We start from the raw sequence: 11,535 nt of genomic DNA on the forward strand, positions 1-11,535 counted from the left end.
GTATGGCGGATTATAATGTCACGGCGGACGTGCACAGTTTAACAGATAACACACCAACCAGGCTCTGGACGAGAGACAGGGGAAGGGTCACCTCCTAGTTTATTCCCTGACCTCTTTCCCTGCAATGCTCAGCCCACAGACAAACCTTGAAGATAGATTTGCTGTGTCCTCCAGCCTATACTAACAGAACCCTGAACTCCCTGAGATGGTGAAGTGGGGAGAAAGGAGCAGCCTGCTCGCACAGAACCTGGATGGGTAAGATGACATAAACAACTAAACAAGAAATGACACTTATCTGCTGAGAGCAGGAACAAACAGCCAACCTTCCCTCCAAACTTCCCAGACCATAATGAACAGTATAATCCGCTCAGAGCACTTAGCTGGAGACCATTTAAACTAATGACTCCACCCAGTGCACCTGATGAGAGGCGGATCCAGCACAGCATCAAAACAAATACTAGACTCATGCTGCAATCCTAGCTGACCTCCGCACATCGTCAGAGTGGGGCATGACACAGTCCTGTCCATCCTCTCTGTACTTCATGTCTCCTCATGAACTCCATTCCCACAGAGATTCAGTTGAAGTTCTTATAATCTGTATTCAGAATCATAACCCCTGACAAGTAGAGAGGAGGATGAGGCCACTCTTTACCTCAGTGCTCAGAAGTAACATGTCCTCCTGTGTGATTAGGACAGGTTTTGTGTGTATTAACAAGACGGTGGCCATTTTGTTTCGCCTAATGATTGCTCCCTAAACGAAATGAGCCATTATAACTAATGAAAGGTATATGGGAATATATTTACAATAAAGTAATATTTAAGTATTTTTGTTTTCTAAATTCCCAGAGAACCCCTTTAACCACTTCCCTACTGCCACACCACTATATATGTCAAAGGTAGGACCTCTCCGGGCTCGGGTGCCATAACCACCAGGTTTCTGCTGTTTTAAACAGCAGACACCCAGAGACAGTGTCTGCGATGGGCAATATTGCCAATTGCAGATATTTAACCTCCCAGATACCATGGTCAATTGTGACCACAGCATCTGAGGCAGCTTTCCCCAGGAGCACTGCGTCCTCCATTGGTTCATTGTAGTAGCCTCTGTCCTCTGAAGTACCTGAGGCTACCTCAGCACAAGTTCCTATGGAGCCCTGTCTGCCTATGGAACTCCCCTAGACTGCAATGTTATTATGCTGGCAGCCTGTGTCCACCATTCCACTCTACCTGCACCTGTCTATCTGTGTGTGAATTGGTTCTAGGTTGCTTTGTGTCTACTTTCTGTCCTCTGGCATTGTAGAGGTTAACTTAATTTGCTGTGTTCGGTTTGCAGTACGGCTTTGGCTAATTCCTAATTAGCTTCCCTATTTGAACATCTGCTCCTCCTCCTCTGTATCTGCCAGACCCTACAGGCTGTGTACCGGCTTCTGTCCGTCTGTCTGCATTCTATTCCTGTTTCTGCTCCACTGATTTTATTTTGTAGTCCTCTTGTGCAGCACCTCAGACCTGAAGGTATCGAGTACACCAACATGTGAGGTATGTTTGGCAATGGTTGTCAAGGACATGGCTCCCCACCCAGTTCATCTCCTCTTGGTAGGAGTGGGTTCGTCCTGCTTCCTGCCAGAGCTCCTACTCCAAGGGACCATATCCAGTTCTTCTGTGAGACCTCCACTCCAGTAACAGTGTCAGAATCGAGAACATTGCTTCCAAAAAAGATTCAGTGAGTCTAGACAGCAGAGTGATCAGCAAAATCATAGTTATACAGACCCTGCTGCAGGCGAGGGACTACAGCTCAAACACCCATCACCTAGACCTTTTCCAGGCCAGTCAAACACCAGGTCTGTATCATACCGTGAACATCTATATCCACAAGTGCCTGCAAGTGCTATTAAATTGCCATCTAACCATAAAGCATAGCTCATCATCTTGTGATGGAACTGCACTTTGTACTTAATACTGCTTGATGTACCACAAGTTATATTTTGAACTAAGTAAAGACAAACATTTATTCTATTACTTCTGGCCTGATTCTTCAAACCACCTTTCCACCGATCCACAGGGAGCCACGACCTGAGGGAGTACACCATCTCACACAACATCTCATCACGGCCACCACTCCCATCCTCTGCACCAGCTCCTTAGGGGCTCGCTGTGTTTGCACTTATGCCAAATATCTTGTTTTATTGTTTGCCTGTGTCCTGTTCCTTGGTTGGTTCTGTCTTGGTGCCTTTCTATGATGTCGGTGGGTCAGCAGGCAACCACTTCTGCAGTTGGTACAGTGGATCCACAACCAATGTCCATAACACATGATAATTCATTGCAGTCTATGGGAGAAGTGATTAGATGATCACATTTTAAGTTCCTCTAGGGGGACCATAATAAAGTAGGGCGGAAATAAGTCAAAATAAAGTTTTTAAAAATGTATAAAAATTCAAATCACCCCTCTTTTGCCTTAAAAAATAAACAATAAAATGAAAAATGTAAAAAAACTATAAATGCAAACTTATTTATCCTGAACGGTTAACAGAAAAAAAATCTAAATGGTTGATTCAGTATTTTTTCCTCTCTTCACCTACAAAAAAATAATAATATATTTTTTTATCAAATATTTGATTTTTAATCAAATAATATTTTTTTTTTAAGTATTAAAATACATGAAAATCTATATAAATATGATACTGTTGTTTTCATAGTGACCTGGAGAATGAAAGCCACAGGTCAATTTTACTGAATAGTAAAATCTGTGGTGGAATTACATATTTTTCCCCAATTCCATCCCATTAATAATTTTTTTCCAGCTTCTCACTACTTTGTATGAAATATTAAATAGAGACATTAGAAAGTACAACTTGTCCTGCAAAAAAAAAAACTATCTCTCATACAGTTAGGTGAACAGAAAAATAAAAAAGTTATGGTTCTGTGAAGGCAGGGACTGATAAACTAAAATGCAAAAATGGAAGATCACCTGGTAATGAAGTGGTTAATGCGTGTAGATTTGTCATCCCATTGACCTTCATGTCAGACAAAGAGAACATGAAAACTTTCCTTCTTCCCACAGGTCAACACACAAGTGGAGAGAAAACGAACCCCAGCATGCCCCCAGATGAGGAGTCTGCTGAGACAACACCTGAGACATCGCCACTAATCAGAAAGAAAACATCTGAAGAGGAAAAAAGTGAAGATTCCTCCTGTACCGTACCTAATCCAGAAGAACCTGGAGACATGACCATGGGCAATGGCCAGGGGGGGCCAACAGCAGAGAATATCCCAAACAGTTCAGATCCAGGTCATTGTGGACAAGAAGATAAATCCCTTGTCTCGGTCCCTGACGGTGGTCAACAAGCAATTGGATGATGTATATAGTTTTCTAAGCGCTAGCATGTGACACATTTCTATATTATACCTGGTTGGTGTCTAACCTGGACCATGGCAGTAGATAATACTTACATGGAGAACTTCTGTGGGGAAGCTGATGTCCAAAACTAAATGGCACATGTCTGAAGACCTCAAACAGATAGAGGTGCCTACATACCCGGGACTCCAAAGGCAGACTACAAAGCGGACATTGAATGCAAATAGTTAGGAAGGCTGAGCACTCGCCACCTGGACAGAGAAACGTATACCGTATTTTTCGCCTTATAAGACGCACCTAGGTTTTTGGGGAGGGAAATAAGAAAAAAATAATTTTTTACCAAAAGGTGTGCTTTTGGAACTAACGGTGGTCTGTGGATGGCACTATTACTGGGGATCTGTGGATGACGGACACTGTTATGGGGGGATCTGTGGATGACGGACACTGGTATGGGGGGGATCTGTGGATGACGGACACTGTTATGGGGGGATCTGTGGATGACGGACACTTATGGGGGATCTGTGGATGACGGACACTGTTACAGGGGGGATCTGTGGATGACGGACACTGTTATGGGGGGATCTGTGGATGACGGACACTGTTATGGGGGATCTGTGGATGACGGACACTGTTATGGGGGATCTGTTGATGACGGACACTGTTATGGGGGATCTGTGGATGACGGACACTGTTATGGGGGGATCTGTGGATGACAGACACTGTTACAGGGGGGATCTGTGGCTGGCACTGTTACAGGGGGGATCTGTGGATGGCACTGTTACATATGTGCCATCCACAGACCCCCCACCCCATAACAGTGCCATCCACAGACCCCCCCAGCCCATAACAGTGCCATCCACAGATGTTATGCACAGATTCCCCACCCCCCAGTATACAAATATAAAATTTATTATTCAATTAAAAGTTATTAAACATGCCCCCCCTCACTCCTAATAGCAGGCAGGCCGGGTGGCCGGCGCGTCACTGACTGACGTCACTTGCCTGCACCGCCTGCTTCATTCATAAAGTAGGCGGCGCAGGCACGTGACATCAGGGAGTTACGCTGCCGCCCGCCCGGCCTGCCTGCCGGCATTGTACAGAAGCTATTAGGATATACGGTACTATTAGGAGTGAGGGGGGCATGTTTAATAACTTTTAATTGAATAATACATTTTATATTTGTGCAGCACTGGAGCGGCGGGGCTATAGTACAGTGATTGCACCGCCCCGCCGCAATTGCCGGCCCCCAGCTCCTCCTCCCACTCCCTCCTCCTCTCGCACATTGCAGCCAGCGATGTTAAACTGGTCAGCATTCGCCCCATAAGACGCAGGGGCATTTTCCTCCCATTTTTTGGGGGGGGGGGGGAAAGTGCGTCTTATGGGGCGAAAAATACGGTAAATATGGGCAGTGGTAACAATTAAATTATTTATTATTATTACACAAAATGCAGATATGACAACTTAAAATATACAATCATTAAAAAACAATAATAATAAAATCTAACTAATATATATCATAGTGTAAAATGTTGAATAAAAATGTTGTTATTTTCTATGGCATGTAATATTACCCTTTCGATTAAATAGTATCGATAAGTTAGTGTTGAAAAGTTCGATAAACTTTCGCCGATTAAAGTGCCCAGTGAATATTCGGATGACTATTTAAACGAAAGTCACATTTATTGGTCTCAGTTCGATATTATAGAAAGGCGTATTGGCATATATTCGCTGACTGAGATGCTGTGATTACTGTAAAGGACCGTTCAGCACACAACTCCGTTCAGACGATATTCCTCCTTTCAGATTGACAGGCAGCTACTGCAAGCACCAGTCTGCCGAACTGCAAACTACACGAACACTGGAAACCGCGGAACAGGAAAAGCATACAATCGGCTTACACTCCTGGCAATCAGCACACAATCCAATTCCCCCAATAACGAGACGACACTTCGTTTTGAGGTCAAGCAGAACTGACTCTACTTGCACCTACAGCCTCTTTTATTCACAATCCACAAACATAGTACTGCCCCTAGGGGTTTGAAATACAACCAATCAATATATTACAACACATACAATGTAAGTACAGCAGCCAATCGGACACAATGGGACAATAGAAACACACCCAGCATATTCCTCCCCTCTGTCTAGGAGATAATTGAGTCAATTTCTGTATCTACACAACTATCTCCTAAGCTGAAAAGTTACACTTCTTATAAATTGTTACAACTTTGTGAGTTTACATTGTCCATACATATAACTTATATCAATTTAACCAGTATAACTTGGGGACAAACCTATCCAAAATTCACTTGAATAGGTTCAGGGGTTTAAAAGTTAGTAAAAGTATCTTAAAGGGCCTTAATCCAGGGGCAGGAGGCTGGCAAACAGCCCCCTCCAAAACACTGTGGCGAAGTAGCTTTCGCCACAATTACACCTCCTAATTCGGTATAGTTCAATTGCCGTACGACTTGCGCACACAGTGGTGTCCCACGTGGCTGGCAACGTCGAATATGGCGGTACCTGATTACAGATTGTCAGCTGGAACGGCTCGAGTGATTCTATGGTCCCTTATGTTCACGGTCTCCAGTTACCTTTCGAACTGTGTCCAACCGTGGAAAGTATTCAGGTGAAATCTCACAATTATCAGGACTGAATATTAGAATCGAGATGTTCACTCTATGCCAGGTAAGAATCGAACTTTTATAGTCGAGGGCTCCACGAAGATAAGGATCCAATTCCAAAATGTATGGATAGATGTTTGTCCATCAGCTGATGTGCGGGTCTTAAAACAACCAGACGCGTTTCGGGGTCTTTTCCTAGCCCCTTCCTCAGTGGTGACCCACGAAAGAAATCTATCCCTTTTTATACCCAGCATTCACTGAAATTCAGTGGAACATAAGTTACGGAGTGGATTCAAGTAGGATGTAAAATCGGGCATGGAATATTCGAAATTCAGGACATGTGGAGGAAAACATTCAGATCAATTATATAGTAATCTGCACCAATGTTCTTATGATTATTTTCTTTTTGACATATGCTGTTGAATTTTATCATTAATCTGCAAGAATTGTCGTATGCGATATTGATGCGATTTTTCGGCCATAGGTACGGTTTTTTCTAACAATGCGTTTTGTTGTTCCCCACTGCCATTGATAGAAAGTATATAAATTACATGTTAAAGATTTCAAAATACTGTACTGCATCTTATTTCAGTGGGAACACATCATATTTCAAAAATACCTATACAGCCCTGCTTAAAGAGGACCTTTCACCAGAAGAAAGTATCTAAACTGACCATACAGACGTGTAGAGCGGCGCCCAGGGATCCCCCTGCACTTACTGTTATCCCCGGGCGCCGCTCCGTTCTCCGGTTATAGCCTCCGGTATGTTCGTAGTTAGGCTCCACCCAGGGGAACCTGCCGGCGTCTCTTTCTCCTATGGGTGTAGCCTAACTACGAACATACTCTGTGTTATGGAGTCTTCACTCTGTCTTTCCTCCCACTAATTTGATCTGAACTCCTCAGATCTGCTCTCTGCTGAACTACATTTTCCTAGCTATCCTGATCATCATCTCCCTCACTAGGCCTGGCCTAGGTATATATATATGACCTGAAATGTATTCCAGACATCTAAATCCAAGAGAAACCTGACGGAAAAGAACAGGATTAGGACAAGTCACGTCCACCGTAACAGTATAAATGGACACATTGTAAATACTGCATTTCTGATGGATTATTGTAGCTTCCTCCCTCTCTGTCTCAGGAGAACCGTTGTGTCCCTAATGAGGACAAGCGTCATTTATTGTCATAAACACATAAGGAGACAAGTCTGATTGGCTGTATCTGTCCGGCTGTGCTGGGACTTCCTGCTAAGAATGAGAGACAGAGAGCTGCTTCATTCTGCGCCTGCACACAAAGCTATTCACATGGCGCAGAAGTCACTGCTCTCTATTGAAAACTAGAAAAGGAAAGAGAAGATTGCCATGATTTGGCATGGGGCTGACCGCGGATCTGATACCCATCACCTACATGTTGCTTATGTCGGGGCAGCAGCTCCTGTTGTCAGATCTATGAATATTAATCTGAGTTGTAGTGGTTGAGTCCTGTTGCTTCACTCACAAAAGATGACACAATAAAAGAAAATGATTATGTCATGGGATTAATACAGAAGTTCATTAGTCGAGGCAGGGACCGCCGACCAGTTGTCCTTTCCTGCAATGGTCCAGTATAAATGATTTATCCTCGGCTGATGGCTCAGTGCTCTAGATACTTATATTTCATTGTATGTGATTCTTCTCTGTATAATTATCATTTTATAATGTCCTTCTCTATATAATAATCATTATATAATGTCCTCATACAGTACGATAGCGCTTCTTGTATTACTGTCTAAGCCTCATTATATAACGTTCTTTCTTGACTTATGGATCTTATCAGGGCGGACACAGACAGCAGAGGGCCCCTGTGCAAAGGATGTACCTGGCCCCTGCCCCCAAACCACACATACAGAAATAAACATATACGTGCAAATAAAAAAACATCTTGTTAATATGGGTTGTTGTGGAAATTTTATTATGCGGACATTTTATCTTGGAATGTGTGTTTTATAGTTTGTCATCTGTCTCCCTGTGTCAAATTTAGCCAAGGAGCGCTCTAGCAGAGGGCACTTGGATTGAATTGGGACCAGTGGTAAAACCGTCAGTATGAAAACCTTCTCAGGGGCTTGGAGACGTGTTCTCAGTGTGTAGGGGGGCGTTTGCCGGTTTGTGAGCACTAAGTGCAATGGGCTTCTTCCCTTCAAATGTCTATACACATTAGAGAAGTGAAGTCTGCATAACGAGAGATACATATTATACCTCTGCTGCAGCTTCGCTATCCCTATCCACTATCTATCTTAGTGGACACTCTAGCTTCTGGCTTCTACTCCAGCAAGGCCGGGCACCTTGGTGGCACATCTCAGGTGCACCACAGAAAACCACAATATGTATCTCCTTAATAGGTTTCCTGCACCATTCTAGGAGACACATACCTTCCTTCATATATGAGGCCTGTCACTGCCTCACATACCCCCCCCCCCCTCTGTTCAAACCCGTGGGGGTGAACATTTGCACAAAAACATGATGCTCGTGACAGGGCAACCGCATTACCCTGTAGTTTTCCCGCTCAATGTTCCACTGAGAAATTAAAATTCTGCAAGGAGAGAAACCACCTGGTGACCAGAGCATTTCTCTCCTTGGAATTTCTCATCCAAACCAACGGTGAATGGTCCATCACAATGCAAAAATGTCACCCCAGCAGGTAGTACAGTAAGGACTCCAAGGCCCACTTGATGGTTAGGCACTCCTTCTCCACCACACTATAGTTCTTTTTTGCTGGGGTAAGCTTTCTGCTCAAATAAGTGATCAGATGTTCTTCTCCGTTCACTTTTTGAGATAGAACTGCTCCTAGCCCTACTTCAGACGCGTCCATTTGGACGATGAATTCGTCCTTAAAGTTGGGGTTGGATAGGACGGGCTGTTCACAAATGGCCAATTTCAGGGCCTGAAACGCTTCTTCTGCCTGAGGATTCCACCAAATCCTGACTGACTTACTTTCAGCAGATCGGTCAGGGGGTTTGATGATCCTATAGCGAATCACGTACCCCAAATAACGAGCCTCCTCTTGCCCTTTGGTACACTTTGGAGTATTTGCAGTCAAGCCTGCATCTCGGAGTGAGTCCACGACTGTCTGCACATGGGACAAATGAGACTGCCAGTCTCCACTATGGATAATGATATCATCCAAGTAGGCGGATGAACGTGGCTGGGGCCCCATGTAACCCAAAAGGCAAAACGACATAGTGGTAAAGTCCCTCCGGTGTGACAAAGGTGGTCTTTTCCTTTGCTGACTCTGTCAGAGGTACCTGTCAGTAACCCTTGGTTAAATCCAGCGTCGTGAAGTACTGGGCCTGGCCCAGTCTTTCACTCAGCTCATCAACTCGGGGCATTGGATAAAGGTCGAACTTCGACACTTCATTCAATTTCCGGAAATCGCTACAAAATCATAACGATCTGTCCGGCTTTGGAATCAACAAAATGGGACTAGCCCACTCGCTCTTGGATTCTGCAATGTGCTCTATTACACTCTTATGGGGAGTAGGATCCTGCTCCCATGTCTCTTTGGCAATGTCCAGCAGGCCTCTGGGATGTCTGCCATACAACAGTTCGAATGGGAAAAGCCCCATTGAGGACTGGGGTACCTGTCGGATGGCGAATATCACATTGTTGTACTTTGTCTGATTTTCAGAGTGCTGCTGCATAGTCTCTTTTTTTCCCCTCTCCTCTAGGTCTTTGCCATGGCGTCGTGTACCTGCGCACTGGGAGGTGCTGACTAACTGCAGCGTACTCAAGTTAGGTTTAGAAATGTTCCTGGGTGTTGTAGTGCAATAGACACTAACCTGAGACGGCTGACTCTCTGCAAGGGCAGGTGATGATGAGAAATGTTCGTGACGCCAGTGCCAATTAAACGGTGGCACGCCATTTGCTGATAGCAGGAATAATTGAGGAGCCACGTGATGTTAAAGCAGAACTCAAACTTTAGTAGTCATCATATAGGGACATTAACGGAAACGCAGTTCCTTTGCAGACAGTTGATTTTCAATACAGTTGATGCAGGCAATATATATATAGCAAGGTGACTTCACAGTGTTAAACACAGGACTTGCAGTACAGGCGGCTTGCACTCTATTCCTGACTGATCCTGGAATATAGAAACTCTTCTCCAAGGTCCAATGCCCTAGCTCTGGCGTATATCCTTTGTTTTATCTTTATCAAGTACCTCCTCTGTTGTCTTGAGTACCTCTTGCTTTTCTGAGCTTTGCCTCTGTCTCTCTCTCAGCTTTCTCAGACTCTAGAAACTTCTGCACTCGAGGTGTTCCTGCTTCTGCATAGATGAACTCAGGAGGGGAACCTTCTCTTTGAATCTGGAACCCGGTTACAGGGACTGCAATACCCTCTCCTGGTCCGCAGGCTTCCGGCCTGGACTTGACTCTGACATAGTCTAAACTCCAACTGCTGTAGACTGGCTTTAGACTAGACTCCCTCTCCTTTCCCTGACTGGGCCTTATATAAACTAGGGCTCCCTAGCTCCCTCTAGTGACTAAGAGCTGAAATGACACCCCTAGCAGGCCTGTACATGCAAGTTTCACAGTAACAGGGAAATACATAGCATTACATTACATTACATTTTATAAAGATAACTTATACCAACTTCCCCATGAATAAGGAGGACGACAGCACACAAGTGACCCTCCTGTAGTGACGGGTATTACAGCTCCCGTACACTACATACCCCACTGCTTTAAGCTGAGTACGACCTCGTACTCCATCATGGGTCGCCCAACTGGAATCTCTACCTGAAACAGAAAAAAGAGACATGCAGGCATACATACATGTAATTCATCTGCATTTACATTCATATCAGGTCCAATTGGCAAAGGTGAAGGTTGGTGACAAGGGGCGTCGTTCTCTTCTCCTCAGGATAGTGAATGGAACTGGGGCGCTGACCTGGCACAGCGTAACATTATAACCAGGATAGTCCATGACAATGAATAAGTCCATAATAGAACAGCAAAATAGATAAAACAGTATAAAAGTTCTTGGAGGCTCAAAGAACAAACATGAGTCCGTACCCAGGCTATTTTCCTATTAAATCACAGAGGCTCTCGTGCGGTGGAGTCCATCTCTGGGCACATTCACTTTAAAAAGAGTAAGAATCTCAGAGGCTCAGGTTCTTTTGAGTCTGTCTCCGGGCACGGTTCCTTAGTATCAAGTTGCACAATAAAATGGTATAATATAAAACAAGTGCTGTAATACCCCTGATCAACCTGAAAAGGGGGGTAAGGGTAAAAGGTGCAACAAAGGAACAGGCACAACTTGGCGTGGGATAGCAAAAGCAGACAGGAGGTCCTGGAAACAAACGTGGCTTTGTTGACCTTGTGATTTCAGTGGTTAACACCTACCACTGAGCCGTGGATGAACTGGCAGCAGCAACAAACGACCAGAAAGCATAGGAGTCCTGTCCTGGAAGGGTTAATAACATCATTCTTTGGTGAAATAAATCAAAGGCCTAGCAGGCTGATTCACAGGGGTATGTCATCATTACCCGGCTCTGCTGGCAAATACGGCCTGTAGTAGTCCTCTACAGGAG

At 44.4% G+C, this 11,535-nt stretch overlaps 1 long non-coding RNA gene across 1 annotated transcript; it reads right to left on the reverse strand.

Annotated features, from left to right (window-relative positions):
- Nucleotides 1–2,014: 2,014 nt before the first annotated feature.
- LOC120982823 lies at nt 2,015–6,721 on the reverse strand. Its single transcript, XR_005774970.1, has 2 exons — nt 6,690–6,721; nt 2,015–2,321 (listed from the first exon to the last, which is right to left on the reverse strand). It is a non-coding gene; the product is annotated as an uncharacterized LOC120982823 (long non-coding RNA).
- Between the last annotated feature and the right edge of the window lie 4,814 nt (nt 6,722–11,535).

The sequence above is a fragment of the Bufo bufo genome (assembly GCF_905171765.1).
Source record: "Bufo bufo chromosome 2 unlocalized genomic scaffold, aBufBuf1.1 SUPER_2_unloc_4, whole genome shotgun sequence".
NCBI classification, from domain to species: Eukaryota; Metazoa; Chordata; class Amphibia; order Anura; family Bufonidae; genus Bufo; species Bufo bufo.